General features: G+C 37.1%; 1 protein-coding gene across 3 annotated transcripts in view; it reads right to left on the bottom strand.

The window, feature by feature from the left end:
- The window catches only part of LOC129725653 (1-phosphatidylinositol 4,5-bisphosphate phosphodiesterase gamma-1), a 603,559-nt gene that overhangs the window by 332,192 nt on the left and 253,466 nt on the right, over nt 1-17,901 (bottom strand). The gene's annotated exons all lie outside the window — the stretch shown is intronic.

Below are 17,901 nucleotides of genomic sequence, written 5' to 3'. Positions count from 1 at the left end.
GGTAAAATTTGACGATTGATCAGAAAGGCGTGATGAGATTAATATAAGAGCGATTACCCTAGTAAAAACTTCGCAAGTTGCTGCCGTGCACTCTCCGGGAAGCAAAAAATCTCGTCGGCAACGATATTTTTCATTCGCATGGCGACAACATGACACTGTCTCGGACATCACACGGCGGTTTGGTGTGAACAAGATCGAAATAGCGCTGTATTAAAAATAAGAGGCACGTCATCACTTCGGCTGTCGCACCTGGATATGCGAATGACCTACACAAGTCTAATTATTCATGAACTCAACACCTGCGACGTTGTAATATTGATACACACTTTTTATTAAATATAATAATTGATTCGATATTATTTACTAGTTGAACCCTTCCGGCGATGCTCGGGATAGATTTGAAATTAACCGTTATGTGCTCGACAAAAAACACCCTTAAATGCCCGACGGGTACCCGGGTATCCATAAATTGAAACTCTTGTAACTTTCACAATTTTCATCTGATTTCAATAGTTTTAGTACTCAAAGATTCAGCAACTCTACCATCTCCATTGGAATCAGTGTCAGCGGAGCTCCGAAAAGAAATTCTCATTCTCGGAAATCCGTTTTTTTTTCGGTAATATGTTTTGAAACTGAGGATTTTTATGAATATTTGATAATATTATTGGAATAATTACAATTGATGCCTCACGTTCCGGATATACCCATCTTGGCTGGCATTCGGCCATTTTTTAGTCTTTTACAGAAACCGGAGGTCGCCATTTTGATACTCTAAATGGCCGCTGAGGTCGTTTTCAGGTCTCCGGACATCATTTCGATTCCGAAAGTACTCATATAGGGTGGTATTTAGTCAATTATGGCTGTTTTCCAGAAACCGGAAGTCACCATCTCGGTTTTCTAAATTGCGTCTGGAGTTGATTTCCGGTCTATAGGCACCATCCCGATTTCGGAATTATCTATATTCGATCGTGTTCGGTCAATTTGTTTCTCTTCCAGATAGCGGAAGTGGCCATTTTGGAATGCAAAATGGCGTCGGGGTTCGTTTGACAGTCTCTAGATATAATACCGGTTTTGAAAATATTCATAATGGATAGTATGTGACATTGTGTTATCCAATTGTTTTGTATGTCCACTAGAAGCCCCGGTGGAATCTGTTCCGTAAGGGCCATTTCGAAGGCATATCAATATAACACCATAAAAATGGCCTATGGAAGTAGTTTTATAAACTTCGGACCAATAGTTGTAAGATTCTGCTCGAAAATTCATGAAATTCTTCAGTTTTGCAACATATCTCCGAAAACCCAGATTTTCGGCAATGAGAAAATTCTTTCGAGGCACCGCTGAATCTGATTTCAATGCAGAGAAGTAACTGAATCTTTTGATGCTAAAAGAGTCGAAATCGGAAGATAATTGTCAATGTTACAAGAATTACAATCTATGGGTACGCGGGTACCCCGTTAGGCATATTGTTATTACATAAAAATTAATTTTATCAAAAGTTCCCTTTTAATGAGCTTTGATTGCAGTGAACTATGAAATTCCGTTTTATGAAACTTTAAAAGGTACCCGGGTACTCCGTCAAGCACATAACGGTTATACGAATCATTTTTTTTTTATATTTCTCTGCCGCACTTCACTTCAGAAATATTACGTTTCACCTCTGATACTCCAATCGTCATTTTAAATACAAAATCTATTGGGCTGTTGTGAATAATTTCTGGCCTCTGGGCATCATCCTGTTTCTGAAAACACTAAGATTTGATGGTATTTGACTACCTTGGGCTGTTCGCCAAAAACCGGAAATTACCATCACAAAATTAAAGCTGGAGTTGATATAAGATGACCATTTAGGGTTGTTTTTTTTTTTTTTATTTTTAAGTTTAGGTCTAACAATCTGCAAGATCAATCACGATTGTTACAATGTTTGTAGTTACGTATTTGATGAAAAAAGCTTCGTGTCTGAGATTGGCGGCACACATATATTTGTCATATATTATACCGTTCCAGCAGAAAATTAAAAAAAATGTTTTGCGTGCGGCATTAGATTTTTTTAGCTTATGCACAATGCGCATAATGTCGCATCTAGTGCACCGTTTAGCGTAAAAAACCGCATAAGTTCGAAACGCGGAAAAATAAGATCGGTGCTTAGGATATGGATATTCAAAAACATCACTTCGCGTGCACATTTGAATCAACGATTTAATGTGATTAAAATTTATCAATTTTGGGGCTACTAACTTTCATGATTTTACATGTCTTCGTAATTTTATGAATAATATCTCATTTTTATTTATCAGATTGAGTTATTTGCAATATATTTCCATATTTTCTTCATTTGTCATATATCCTTAAATTTCATTGCTAAGCATTACCGAACATTTTAATGTAAGAAATCACTTTATGTCATTGCTTTGAAATTCGAGTTAGAGGCGAATCACGCAATAAATATCATCATTATGAATGTTTTATGTGGTGAATAATATCTCAATTTTTAGTTATCAGGTACCTGTTGTTTCTCCTCAAATGTCTCTTCTAAATATCATCAAACATTTTTTTTGAAAAAAAAACATATCATCGCTTTTAATTTTGATTTAGATGAAGTTTGAGCATTAAAAGTCATTATTCACAAAACTGCTTGAAATATGCGTGAAACATATTTCTCCTCAAATATTTTTCCGAACATTTTAATGTAGAAAAAAAAGAACTACGATTTAAAGAAAAAATGGAGCATAAAAAGACATGATTTTGCATTATAAACTCAGTTTTTAGTAAAAAAAAAAACCATAACTTTCCCACACATGTCTATCCGAAACAATAACAAACATTTTATTATAGAAAAAAAAAACACAAATCATCGCTTCAGACTTTGATTTAGAGGTAAATCAAGCATGAAAAGTCACGGTTTTTCATGTTTTTCGAAGTCTTGTGAATTATATCTTTAGTAATCAAATACCTATAATTTCTCCTCGAATGCCTCGTCTGAATATCAACCACATGCCATCGCTTTGAATTTCGAATTATATGGTGAACGTTGAAGGTTGAACGAAAAAAAGTCAGGTTTTATTCATGTTTAATGTTATGTGAATGATATCACAATTTTTATCATTTAGATGAAGAAAAAAAAATCACAATTTTTATTATCACAAAACCGTAACTGTTTCACAAATATATTGCCTCGACCTCTACCAATATTTCCTTGCGATAAAACATACATGCCACTGCTTCTTGATAAGGACGATTTAAAATCATGGTGCTTATTGTGTACCTTAGAAACGGCGGAAATAGTATCAATAAGCTCGGCGTTACGAAATTTCATTTTTATATAGTAGATAAAAATAATTAATCATGCGCCATCCTATAAATGAAGTGCTCTAATCCAATACTGCGCTATCAAAATAATCAAAACAAAGCAACCTGCACATCGTCGTTGTTGCGTCGCACCCCAGTAGGTATAATTCGCACAGCCCCGCCGCCACGTTTTACATTATGTGAATGATATCACAGTTTTCATTCTTAAGAAACCCTACATGTTTCACAAATATATTCTTCAAACTCTACGAATATTTTCTTGTAACAAAACGTACATGTAACAGCTTACTTTTTTTGATTTGAAACAATTTAAAATGATGGTGCTTATTGTGCACCTCAGTAACGGCGGGAATAATATCAATAAAATCTGCGTTACGTAAATCCATTTTTATATAGTGGATAAAAATAATTAATCATGCACCATCCTATAAATGAAGCGCTCTAATCCAATATTGCGCTATCAAAATAATCAAAACAAAGCAACCTGTATAATCAAAACAAACAAAGCTACATCGCCGTTGCTGCATCGCACATAACGAGGTTTGAATCGCATAGCCCCGTCACCACGTTTTACGTTATGTGAATAATAAAACAATTTTTATTATTAAGAAACCCTAAATGTTTTACAAATATATTGTTTCGAACTCTACGAATATTTTCTTGCAAGGGAACGTACACGTCACAGCTTACTTTTATGACTTAGAACGATTTAAAATAATTACCATTACCATTGCACCTCAAAAATGGCGGGAATGATATCAATAAGATCTGCATTACGTAATTCCATTTTAATATAGTAGATTAATCATGAAGCATCGTATGAATGAAGCCCTCTAATTCAATACTGCGCTATAAAAATAATCAAAACAAAGCAATCTGTACACCGCCGCTGCTGTGTCGCATACCACTAGGTATAAATTGCACAGCCCCGCCACCACGTTTTACATTGTGCGACTGATATCACAATTTTTATAATTTAGAAGCCCTAAATGTTTCACAAATATATTGTTTTGAACTCAACGAATATTTTCTTGCAATAAAACGTACATGTCACCGCTTACTTTCTTGATTTTAAACGATTTAAAATGTTGGTGCTTATTGTGCACCTCGGTAACGGCGGAAATAACATCAATAAAATCTGCGTTACGTAAATCCATTTTTATATAGTGGATTAAAATAATTAATCATGCACCATCCTAAAATAAATGAAGCGCTCTAATCCAACACTGCGCTATCAAAATAATCAAAATTAAGCAACCTGCACATCGCCGTAGTTGTATCGCACACAATGAGGTTTGAATCGCACAGCCCCGCCACCACGTTTTACGTTATGTGAATGATATCACAATTTTTATTATTAAGAAACCCTAAATGTTTCACAAATATATTGTTCCGAACTCTACAAATATTTTATTGCAATAAAACGCACATGTCACCGCTTACTTTCTTGATTTAAAATGATGGTGCTTATTGTGCACCTCAGTAACGGCGGGAATAATATCAATAAAATCTGCGTTACGTAAATCCATTTTTATATAGTGGATAAAAATAATTAATCATGCACCATCCTAAAATAAATGAAGCGCTCTAATCCAAAACCGCGCTATCAAAATAATCAAAACAAAGCAACCTGCACACCGCCGTTGCTGCGTCGCATACAATGAAGATTGAATCGCACACCCCGCCATCGTGATCTCTTTGCGGCAGGAGAAGTTTGGTTGTGTTTGTTTTGACCAAGTCCGCATGCCAGCCGGACTTGCTTCAAAACAAACACAACTAAACTTCCCTCTCGCCCGCGACGCACGAAGACGAATGAACCCCTAGGAGCGAATGAACCCTGGTCCGACATTTTTGTTGCATTTGAGCACGACATCGGACCGATGTTGAGCGAAATGTCGACCCGTTGTTGGACCGATCTATCGGAGAATCGGACGCGAATTGGTCCGACATCGGCCCGACAATTCTTACTGGGATGTCGACCCGTTGTTGGACCATTCTATCGGAGAATCGGACGCGAATTGGTCCGACATCGGCCCGACAATTCTTACTGGGATATTGAAAGGAGCAAACTAGAGCATGATCGGCAGAATGTGGCGTGTTTTATTTTCGTTTCTCTCGTTCTTGACTGCTGGTATGACTGGCTGTCTGAACGGTCAGAGAACGGTCGATGACTGTTTTTTTTTTCGCTGTATCGAATGGGATTGAGGCACTGCTTACAGATGCACGTTATTTCTTGGTGGAGAAGTTTGTTATTGTTGTTGTTGTTTAGCGATTATTGCTTGAGGACAAATGAGGTGGTGATATAGTTTGATTATTTCTTCTAACATTTGTAAGATGGTTTATATTACACTTTTGACGTATGAATACGAATAATATTATCGATCTGAGAATTTGCAAATTTTTACTACTGAAAGGTACGGGGATGAAAGAAATATCTGAATTGCGTCCGTGACGAAAAGTGATTAGGATTCGAATGCTTATAGAATCTGCAATCTCGAACCGTCCTAGCTGGTATCGAGGTACGATGCTAGCCTACCAAGCCACACTGAAAAAACTGCGCACGCTTCATCCAAGTGTTTCATCAAATGGATATGAAAATGACTCTGCAGTCTGCATTGTTCTTTAAAGAATTTTTTTTATTGAATTCAATCATTTTTCACTTTCGTTTCAAGTTGTCGCGCACATCATCCGATCCGAACATCATTTACGAATGATTCCAACATCCTTTTCAAGTGAATTGCACTTGAATCTGCCCCACTGTTTCATCACAGTGATTATCATGTGCGAAACACTTTCAGTTGATTTGTTTTGTTCTTATATGTCAAATGACGAGCCGTTTGTACTGAGAAGTAGAAAAATGGCGACAGATGAAGATTCAGCGAGTGTAATACGGCCTTGAAGTTCGTCCAATTTCCGGACTATATATCTGTAAATTTTTGCAAGGTAAGTGGTTTGTGTTCCGTAAAAGAATCGAATTCCAATCATACTTTTATTTCGTTCTTCCATCACAGACATTCTAATGAAATCATCTTTGCGCTAGAGGTAAGTATTTGTTTACTATAACTTCAATTAATTAAATTAAATTAATTGAATTTTTTATTTGCTTTACAGACTTCTTCAATAGAGAAGGAAAGTTTTATATTTGGTGATGAAACGTTAGAATTTAAATTTTAAGTTTTTTAAATAAAAAAAGGTTACATTGTAGAACTGTTTTCATTTGAAAATCGAATAAAAATCATTAGAGCTTTGGTAAACTTTCATTTGAGATTAAAAATCCAAACACTTTATGCCTACGTGTCATAACACGCGAATTGAAAGTGTTTTCCTTTTGAAAATAAGGTGTTGCACGATAAACAATTCTAAAGTGTTTCGCATATGAATTCTATATGTTTTGATCAGAAGGGCGAATTCAAGTGCAAAACACTTTATAATGTCGTGTCGATTTCTTCAGTGCAGTTGTCCCCGCAAGGATGCCACATATACAGATTAATCTGTATTTTACAGATTTTTGGGCCAAAGTAACGTTACAGAACCTGTATATATAGATATACTGGTTTTCGTCAAAAAATACAGATTTACAGATTTTTCCAAATTGACAATAATTTTTATGAACACTTAAAATTCAAATGCATTAAATATTAAGCAAATTGGAAATATTTGCAATTCCTAACACGTTTCGGCTTAATGGATTATGCATATGTACCATAAAAACTTCAAAAATGCAAAGTTGTTCATGTTTAGACAATACTGATTTATTTTTACAGATGTTTTTGTTCCAGATATAGATGCTCAGATTTATTCAAAGGAAAATACAGATTTAAATGTAGCAACCCTGGTTGCAGGTTCGAGTCTCGGCTCGGAAGAAACTGTCAGTGTCAGTAGGATCGTAGCGCTCAATGAGGAATACAAAGGTGAGGAAGAAGAAGATATTTGACTGTATTAGCATTGACCAAAATTTGCGAAAGTATCGATACTCAAGTATCGATAATTGTTCTTTTGCAGCGCCGATACCAGGCTGATATTAAGGGCGGAGCATCAATACCAGCTGTATCGATACTCTGCCTGGGTTCAGGTCTATGAAAAGCTACCATTTTTTCTTGATCTTTTATACGGGCAACCAGAGATGTCAGGTGTTTTTGAAAAATGTATGCAACTACTCGAAAAACCGACAAAATCTGCCTAAAGTCTGAAAAAAAATTTGTCTGTGATTAAAAAAAATGTGTTCGTGCAGGCAAAAGTCTGCAAAAGTTTGCACAAATGTTGAGAAAGTCTGCGCAAATATAAAGAGACTCTGACAAAAATCTGCAGAAACTATGGAAAAAAATATAAATACCTGGAATCAATAAAAATTTGCACACCGACTCTAAAAATCTGCGTTTTGAAGATTAATCTGCACATTTCGTATCCCTGCGGTCGATAGACCCAATAGGACCACGGTGCAACCGAATTATATGTCACACACAAAAATCAGTGCAATAGCATAGCCGCGTATGCGACCTTATTTGAAATTTAGAGCAGCACGAAAAATCTGGCTCCTTATTCTTTACTGTCTGCTTTTTTGCAAAAACTCGGCGCTTCCGATTTTGCTCTGCACAGACAGTATTATCAAATGAGGAAGAATTTTTCTCGCAAGAGGCATGAAAAACCGCCTTAGAAATGAGCGGGTATATTCAATCCTGTTGGTGTCTTTTACAAAAAGAGCGCAAATCAAATTTCTGTACTGTTTTTAGAAGACATTAACGCGATGGATCGTATCCGCGCACTTCTACGAGAATTTTCCGTTAGGTAATTTTTTGCAATCAACAATATTTTATGATTTTACAGTTTCCCTTCGGTATCTAAAAAAATATCGGGGCGAAAGTATCGATCCGGCTTGATATCAAAGTCGTTTGCATCGATAAAAAATAACGATATTCAAACCCCAAGGTATCGATACCATAAGTATAGAGATCCATTTGGAGCGTCCTGATTTATTTTTCATGTTTCAGCATTTGTCCTGATTTTTCGGAATGATGCCGGATATTCAAAAAGGAAGCAAACAGTTCAGTACTTTCATCTTGACTCCGGGAAGAAACGAACTTATTTCGAACATTTTTTTCTTTGGTTGAATCTTAATGAGAGAGATTGTCTAGTCGTTGAAATCGTTAAACGTTTTTTGACAATTAAGTTTATTTCAAACACTTTACTAGTTGCATTTTTTAAGGTATCTACTAACGCCTAATAAATCAAAGTTGCAAAATTGAATCGTTCGAGAAATACGTTAAATACGAGGCTTGGGGCGTATTTTGAAGTGCAAATCTCAAATTACGTGTTTTATTTATTGATACCTCAAAAAATAACAATAGCTTAAAACAAATTTTTGCTGGAAAAAAATTGTCCTGATTTTTAACTCCGACAAAATGGTAACCCTACATAAGTATCGATACGATAGCCTGTATTAGCAACGAAAAAAAGGTAAACAGAAGCACGTCTTGCGGTTGTGACGTAGATCTCGATCAACGAGCAAATGCCACTTTAAACGGTATTCCACATTGTTCAACGACGCAGGTAGGCATTTTCAGCCCTAAACTAAAAAATTCTTGTGAAAAATTCTTGAAAAAAATGTACCGAACATTGATTTTTGGATTTCCGTACCTTTCTATATTCCATTACGTAGCGCTAGCCTCGCAATAGAGCTTTCTACGCCAGATCTCACCAATACAGGCTTAGTCGTGTATCCTTATAAAATCGATTTGTTTTTAGCCAAAAAATCAGCTGATATTCAATTTCGAAAAATATTTCACTTATGAATCCTAGTTCATTAGTGTTACCTGTTTCAACAAACATTGTTTTAGTGGAGAAATAGATGAAATAGAACTAAAAATCAGCTCACAACTTGAATAAAAGTTCGGGGCAAGAGGAAATCTTTTGCTATCACCAGCGTGTTGATTATTTGCAACCAAAAATAAAACTTGTATTAGTGAAATCGACCACTAATACTAGCGCAGATAGGAAGGTCTATTGTCCTGTACACTCAAACAGTTGGCTGCGAAGTCTATGTGTAGCGGCGGCTGGGGCACTGGCTTTTTCCCTATTAATGTGATATTGCACTCGGCGTTTCACTAACAACTTCTTCCGATTTACTTGGTGTTTATTCACACATCAACTTACACTACTTATAACTAAACTTTATCTTTACACCTTCCTTTTTTTTTTCTTCGGTGGGACTCCGTGGTTTCTCCTCACCGGCTTGATCTCTACTTCCCTGACTCAATTCAATTATCCAATTATATCCCTCTGGCCGCAGAACAGACCAGATAGCTCCTCAACCGCGGTCCAACTTTTTCTTTTATTTTGTAAACCTAAACATAAACTTTAAACAAAACATTGTTACCGTTGCGCATAAACCTAAACATTAACTTGACACAAACCTTGCTGCTCTGCTGCGCATGACTAAGGTCAATAACTGTTTACCTAATGTGTTGTTCTTGAACTTCTTGCGACTGTGTTGCTTGTCGCAGCTTATGTAAGTAAAAGGTTAGGTCATTGCAAGAAAGCTAAACAATTGTTGAACCGAGTTCCTCTAGCTGACCAACCTACTGAGATGTTTTTTTTTGTTTCTCTTTTTTTTATTTATTTATAATTTCTCTTCTACGTAATAGTACGGGAATCGAAACGATACATATCCCCATAATTATTGAGCTTGATAATGATAGTTATCAAGATGATAGCGCGGGAAGTTCTAGTGGGGTATATTGTGGTACTTAAAATTCCCTATATTACACTTTAAATTTTCTACATTCCCTAACCTTACGATGATCCTCAAGCGTACTCCATTCCGTGTCTTCCTTCCGGGCTTTCCCATTTCTTGCCGCCGGGCTCTCCACCGCCTTCCTGTATTCTGACTTACCATTTGGTCGATGTTCAATATTGGGTGTGGGTGGTTTAGGTGCTTCGTGCCTATAAATTGGGTTTTCGTTGCATCCTGGTTTTCACGGTTGATTATAGTGACGGTGATCGGTTGCTACGTGATATGATTTAGCCCTCGCAAGTTGTTTTCGGTGACTGAAACTGTATCCTGTTGTGATCTTCTCATGCGTCATGTGTTGATTATTTTGCGAAGTGAAGTATAATTACTCCAATCTTTAGCTCCATTTCTTCCGGGTTTCTTAAACCGGCAAAGACTTGGCACTGCTACCGAAACTCAACGCGATGTGCTGTTGGACGTATTTCATAACTTCAGAAACTTTCATACGAGTAATTACCTTGTGGTAAAGATGTTCTTGATCAATATGAAAAATGCCTATGCAAACTTTTGTGTATAAGTCACAACTTGAACATTCTATTCTCTGAGTTTAATATTTGTGTGTCGGCAAACCTCTAATATTGCAACCAGGTTCAACCATGTATTTGATTTTCCTACTATCAATCTCTGCTCGCAGACATTTCTTTCTTGATGACCACCGACCCACCACCGTCAATTGATTATCTTCCGCATGGTTCGTCTTTCGATTCGATTGTTGCTTATCTCTCGCCATCTCGTACTTCGCTTGTTGCTCATCTCTCGCCATCTCGTATTTCGCTTGTTGCTCATCTCTCGCCATCTCGTACTTCGAGGATATTGAAAAATCTGATCTTTTTATCTTTTTAATTGTTTAGAAAATTATACACGCATCCACCCAAATGTAGAAAATTGTTGATTGATTATGCAAACTATTGTACTATTGATAATTGTCAAGCCTTGTTTAAACGAAAATTACGTCCTCTGATTGGTCGTTATATGATTGCTTCCCAAGCATGGTCGACAGAATCATATACCTTGCAATTGAAAACATGCTATTTGGCCTATATAAGAGCCTGTTTCAGCCGAAGCCGCTCATAATAGTTCTGGACAGCGACAAGTTGTCAACAGCAGTCGTACTTCCTTAGCAGCACTAGCCCTGTGGTTGGTCACCACGTCTCAGGAGCAGCGCGGTTCTTCTCAGCGTGTGTCGCCAGACTGCCATTAATCCCCCGTGTTAGGGCAGCATGAAGATCGTCATCACCAAATCCAATTTTGAATAGCAAAATGCCTTTTTTCAAGGCAAATAAACAAGTCATTGAAAGTTAATAATTTTTGACAACGTAAGCAAGCATTCTGTGCGAATTCTAGCAGTTACATCTTTCGCGGCCGTCTTATTTACAGAAGGTGAAATAGCTTCCACAGTGCATGTTGTCCGTGTATCTTAACTCCCCCACTGTTGGGGCAGCACAAAGGTTGCGATCAGCAACCGATTTTGAACAGCAAAATGCCTTTTTTCAAGGCAAATAAACAAGTAATTGAAGGGTGAAAATTTCCTAGCATCAACACAAGCAAACATTCTTCGCGGGATCCTAGCAATCAAATTCTGTTGTAGTTTATTTAGTTAATACCCCCACTGTTGGGACAGCACGAAGGCTGCGATCAACATAACGGATTTTGAATAACAAACTGCCCTGTTAGAACGCATTCACAGAGGCAGTTAATTCGAATATGCAGAGCTAATATGAAGTCGATTCAATCAATTAGCATTAACAGAATTGCGTCGTCTCTCAACTGCTCAGTTGCAACGTGATGCAGCACGCGAAAGCGACAAACGAAATCGCTTGCTTGATATTACAAGCCGTAATACGATAGGGGTAATATCGTTGCGTGTGTGAGAGCACCATCGGTGTTTATTCGCTGGAAACAAATATCGAATGCGAATTGTGGAATAATTCGTCTAAAGAATATTAGAGAATTAAACAACTGAACAGAAGGGCGTGGCCTATTACGTAGTACCCTTCGGCTATAAAAGAGTGTTTCTGGGAAAACTAGCTACATTCATTAGTCGGAAGGTGAGCTGGATGGACCGTCCACAACGTTGACAGCAGTAAAAGCAGATACAGCACTCAGAAGTAACAGCGGGTTGCGCCTGTGGCTACCTTCAAATTAAATAAATCACCTGCGCTGTGGTTGGTCACCATGTCTCAGTAACAGCGCGGTTTTTCTCAGCGTGCCTCGCCAGACTGCCATTATTCCCCCACTGTTGGGGCAGCATAAAGATCGTCATCACCAAATCCAATTTTGAACAGCAAAATGCCTTTTGACGTAGAACAACGTTTTACTTTAGCTTACCATACAGGGATGCAAACTGAAAAACTGGGACGAAATTTGTCCCTTTTCAAATGCTTATAGGTTTTCAACCGAGTTTCTTCATTCTTGCAGCAATCGATTGGAAAATATACATGCATCTGCCCAAATGCAGAAAAATGTTGTTTGAATCTACGAACTATTGCACTATTGAAAATTGTCAAGCCTTGTTGAAATAAAAATAACGTCCTCTGATTGGTCGCTTGCTTGCTGTGTGTGTATGATATGGTATCATGTGTGTATGATATGGTATGATGTGTGTATGGTATAATGATATGGTATGATGTGTGTGTGTCTATGATATGGTATGATTTGTGTGTGTGTGTGTGCTGTGTATGGTTTTTAACTCGGCACGATCTGCTAACTGCTGAATCCGGTTCACGAAATTCACAACCCTTCATTAGTAGACATTATAACTCATTACCCAAGTAAAAATATTGGTTTTATCAAAGTTTTATAGCGCTCAATACAGCCAAAAAAGCGCTATAAATATTTGATAAAAAAAGTTGTGTTACTAGGGTAATGAAACACTCAATGCATTTGTTAATAGTGTACGTAGTTCTACGTCATTTATGCGGTCGTGTCTTGGATACAACCTCCTACTTTTTCTAGTAAATAAACGTTGACCGGCTACAGGTCTGCAGAACGCGAATGACGGCGCGAAGCGATTCGCCTTACCGTGGTGAATTATACAGCTCTTTTTACGGCGAAGCAGAGCTATACATTTCAACACATTTCGTCTTGCCGAATCGCATCGCGCCGTCATTTGCGTTCTGCATAACCGTAGCCAAACACCAAGCGACGCAAATACGTAATAATAGTCAGAGTATGCATGTAGATGAAGATAATTAACTTTGGATTATAGCGCAAAACGAGAAAATATTAACTCTTCAAATATTCATTTGTGTTCTTCAAATTTCAGTTGTTCAATTTAATATCTTATGAAATGTCTGTTTAATATCTGATGAAGGCTCTTATATAGGCCAAATAATGCATTTACAATTTACTAGGTCCATAACTCTGTCGACCGTACTTGGAAAAGCAATCATATAACGACCAATCAGAGGTCGAATTTTGTGTTTTGACAAGGCTTAAGAATTTTCAATAGTACAATAGTTCGAATAATAAAATTGCAATTTCCTGCATTTGGTAGGAATCTTAGAATATTTTCTGATCGATTACTACAAAAACGAAGGAAATCCATCCGTGTTTATTCACACATCAACTTACACTACTTATAACTAAACTTTATCTTTACACCTTCCTTTTTTTTTTCTTCGGTGGGACTCCGTGGTTTCTCCTCACCGGCTTGATCTCTACTTCCCTGACTCAATTCAATTATCCAATTATATCCCTCTGGCCGCAGAACAGACCCGATAGCTCCTCAACCGCGGTCCAACTTTTTCTTTTATTTTGTAAACCTAAACATAAACTTTAAACAAAACATTGTTACCGTTGCGCATAAACCTAAACATTAACTTGACACAAACCTTGCTGCTCTGCTGCGCATGACTAAGGTCAATAACTGTTTACCTAATGTGTTGTTCTTGAACTTCTTGCGACTGTGTTGCTTGTCGCAGCTTATGTAAGTAAAAGGTTAGGTCATTGCAAGAAAGCTAAACAATTGTTGAACCGAGTTCCTCTAGCTGACCAACCTACTGAGATGTTTTTTTTTTTGTTTCTCTTTTTTTTATTTATTTATAATTTCTCTTCTACGTAATACTACGGGAATCGAAACGATACATATGTATAACAGACGGTCGAGTTCCGATTTGGAATGTAGTAGCAAGGCTTTGCTTTGCTTTAGAATCTGCGATATTGGTTACATCCACATAATGTGAAAAATCATTTTAAGACTTATTTCAATTGAATGTTTAGGTGTTCTGAATTAGTTTCGCTTCGACGTATATTAATGATTTTGTGAAATTGAATTCTGTGTGTAGAAGACCAGCTTTTTCGAGTGAATTTTGCGAAATAAGACCAGTGAAACAGGTGGTGTAAAACGACCCGGTGACAAGCTATATCATTCGCACTCCTGCTCAACATGTCGGCAACAAGCTCGACGGGCTTTGGCAAAATATATAACTGTGTTATTTAGGCTGTTCGATGCACGGAGAACGAAACGAGGTTTTTGTAGCGGACTGGTCAGTGCAGCTCAACTGCAAATGATTTATTCTAGGTTTAGATTAATTTTAAATGTTTCATAGTTAACTTACAAATATCAAGTCTCCTTTTCCTTCCACTTCCACTTTCCTTTCTTCTATCAATCTTTCCTATATTAAATTCAACATTATGAATTCTCTACAATTGGCCTACATTAGTTTATTACTCACGATAATAATGTGGAATAATCTTATTTCTATATACTGCTGAAATCGAACTACTAGGTCACAAACTAGCTCACAAAGGATTATTTAAATTGTCACGAGTACTGACTTCGACTGTTTCAATTTAACTAGTCATCTCATCTGACGGTTCTGTCTTGATGGTTGGGAGGCAGAAGAGAGTGTAAAGTTATTGGTGTAGAGACTGGCAATTTTGTTGTTGTCGCCTGTCATTTAGACTGGAACGGATGTTGAAGCTACACATTCTCCCCCCGGTGCATCTTGCGGCCGTCGAGATTGCACTTTCTTCTATATCTAGCGATGCCAGTTTCGTCATTGGGCGTCGTAGTGGACCTTTGGAGGTGCGCACAACTGCCTGTCGAACTCTTCCTTCGCTGTCCTTTATCATCTGAATTAATCGGCCTCGTATCCACTCGTTTTGCCTCATCGGCAATCAAGACTAAGTCTTCTTCTCTGGCTGGACGGATCTCGTCGAACCACTTTGTTTGTCTGCGAATTACTGGCAGATACTCGACCAACCAGCGGTTCCAAAAAGTGGTAAGTTGGTTTTGAATTTGCTCCCACATATTCGATAAGAGCTTTGGCTTAGAAATCCCGGTAATAGATACGGGATGTTTCACTCCGCCTGAGCACCCGAGTAGGAAGTGGTTCGGAGTGAGAGCTTCGGACTCTTTAGAATCTAACGGTAGGTAGGTCAGAGGCCGTGAATTCACCAAGCTCTCCGCTTCCACGATTAAAGTCTGCAGCCCTTCATCATCCAGCTTCCCATCCGAATACGCTTCTGCCATTGCGGTTTTAACCGAGCGAACTAAGCGCTCCCACGCGCCACCCATGTGCGGTGCTCCCGGTGGATTAAATAAACGTCTACTTAGTTGTCGCATTTGTGAAAGTTGCCGAAAGTCCAGTGTTTATCTGTTAGCGAAGCAAACGTTCAGCGACTTGGAAGTTCATACCATTGTCACTAAAGAATTCTACTGGCGATCCACGGCGACTGACGAATCTCCTCACGCACGAAATGCAGGAGGCTGTAGACAGGTCATATGCAATTTCCAAATGCACTGCGCGCACGGTGAGGCAGGTAAACAGGGCAGCCCATCGTTTAACGCTTGATCGTCTTATTTTCACCAAGAGCGGGCCAAAATAGTCTATTCCGACGTAGCTGAACGGACGAATACCCGATCAAACGATTATAACAAACGGGTAACAAAAATATATCTCAACCTGATAGAAATAACAAAGCCTGTAATATTCTTGTTATGCCGGAATGATAAAAAGTACATAATTATATCAAATTCAGCTCATCTTGCACTTGAATGTTCAAAAGTGTGTTTTTAAAGCATATTTATAACAAAATTTGTTATTAAATTAACCCGTAAAGACCCGGGACGGAACTTTTTTTTAGAAAATGGTCGTTCTCAGCGATGCTGCGGCCGATTTGAGTAAACTCGGAATATTATTCAAGGGGAATAGTTGCTCTAAGTTTTAGTAAGGGTGCCACCCCTCTGAACCCCTCCCAGTTTATGTGAGACCCAAATATGTCTGTGCCTTTTTTTATTTTTTCCTACTGATTGAACAAACGCATGGATTTATCATACGTATCAAATGTCCTTTGCATCAAATTATGTCGAGTAGATGAAATACGATTAACAAAAGTAAATTTTGAAGTTACCAAATTATTTCAGTGCAAAATCACATAACTACGTATTTTCATAGAAAGTCAAAAAAGATGTTCTACTGAGGGAGATTGTAGCTGTGTCCTTCAAGTTTTCTACTCTACATTTTTAGAATTAGGTCTTCTAAGTCCAAATATGTTAAAAGATTCATTCTAGCATATACAGATTTTGAGAAAAACAAGTTTGAATTCACTAAAGTACGAATTTTCATGGAAATTCGATTTTCTCAGTCTCTCACAGTAGGTTTCTATTTTGTTTTTCCATTTTTCAACTTTGCATTTTTAGAAAAAGGTCTCCTGAATTCAAATATGGCGAAAGATTTATTCTAGCATGAACAGATTTTGAGAAAAACAAGTTTGAATTCACTAAAGTACGAATTTTCATGGAAATTCGATTTTCTCAGTCTCTCACAGTAGGTTTCTATTTTGTTTTTCCATTTTTCAACTTTGCATTTCTAGAAAAAGGTCTCCTGAATTCAAATATGGCGAAAGATTTATTCTGGCATGAACAGATTTTGAGAAAAACAAGTTTGAATTCACTAAAGTACGAATTTTCATGGAAATTCGATTTTCTCAGTCTCTCACAGTAGGTTTCTATTTTGTTTTTCCATTTTTCAACTTGACATTTTTAGAAAAAGGTCTCCTGAATTCAAATATGGCGAAAGATTTATTCTAGCATGAACAGATTTTGAGAAAAACAAGTTTGAATTCACTAAAGTACGAATTTTCATGGAAATTCGATTTTCTCAGTCTCTCACAGTAGGTTTCTATTTTGTTTTTCCATTTTTCAACTTTACATTTTTAGAAAAAGGTCTCCTGAATTCAAATATGGCGAAAGATTTATTCTAGCATGAACAGATTTTGAGAAAAACAAGTTTGAATTCACTAAAGTACGAATTTTCATGGAAATTCGATTTTCTCAGTCTCTCACAGTAGGTTTCTATTTTGTTTTTCCATTTTTCAACTTTGCATTTCTAGAAAAAGGTCTCCTGAATTCAAATATGGCGAAAGATTTATTCTAGCATGAACAGATTTTGAGAAAAACAAGTTTGAATTCACTAAAGTACGAATTTTCATGGAAATTCGATTTTCTCAGTCTCTCACAGTAGGTTTCTATTTTGTTTTTCCATTTTTCAACTTTACATTTTTAGAAAAAGGTCTCCTGAATTCAAATATGGCGAAAGATTTATTCTAGCATGAACAGATTTTGAGTGAAACATGGTTAAAACTATCAAAGTATGTACGTCTTAGACAAGTAATTATATCTGTATCTAACTAGATACCAGCAACTCGGTATCAAAGTTTTGGTTCATAGCATAGAGCAGAATTCGTATATTTATAAACCATACGGAATCTCGGGTTGGTTTAGAAATATACGAACTGAAAAAAAAAATTAAAGCCTTTCAAGTTTTAAAACAAAAAAAAGAGTCACGTGGCTTGTGATT

Source organism: Wyeomyia smithii, chromosome 2 (assembly GCF_029784165.1).
Source record: "Wyeomyia smithii strain HCP4-BCI-WySm-NY-G18 chromosome 2, ASM2978416v1, whole genome shotgun sequence".
Taxonomy (NCBI): Eukaryota; Metazoa; Arthropoda; class Insecta; order Diptera; family Culicidae; genus Wyeomyia; species Wyeomyia smithii.
Note: the sequence above shows the minus strand (reverse complement) of the source record. Positions and strands in the feature narration are given on the sequence as shown.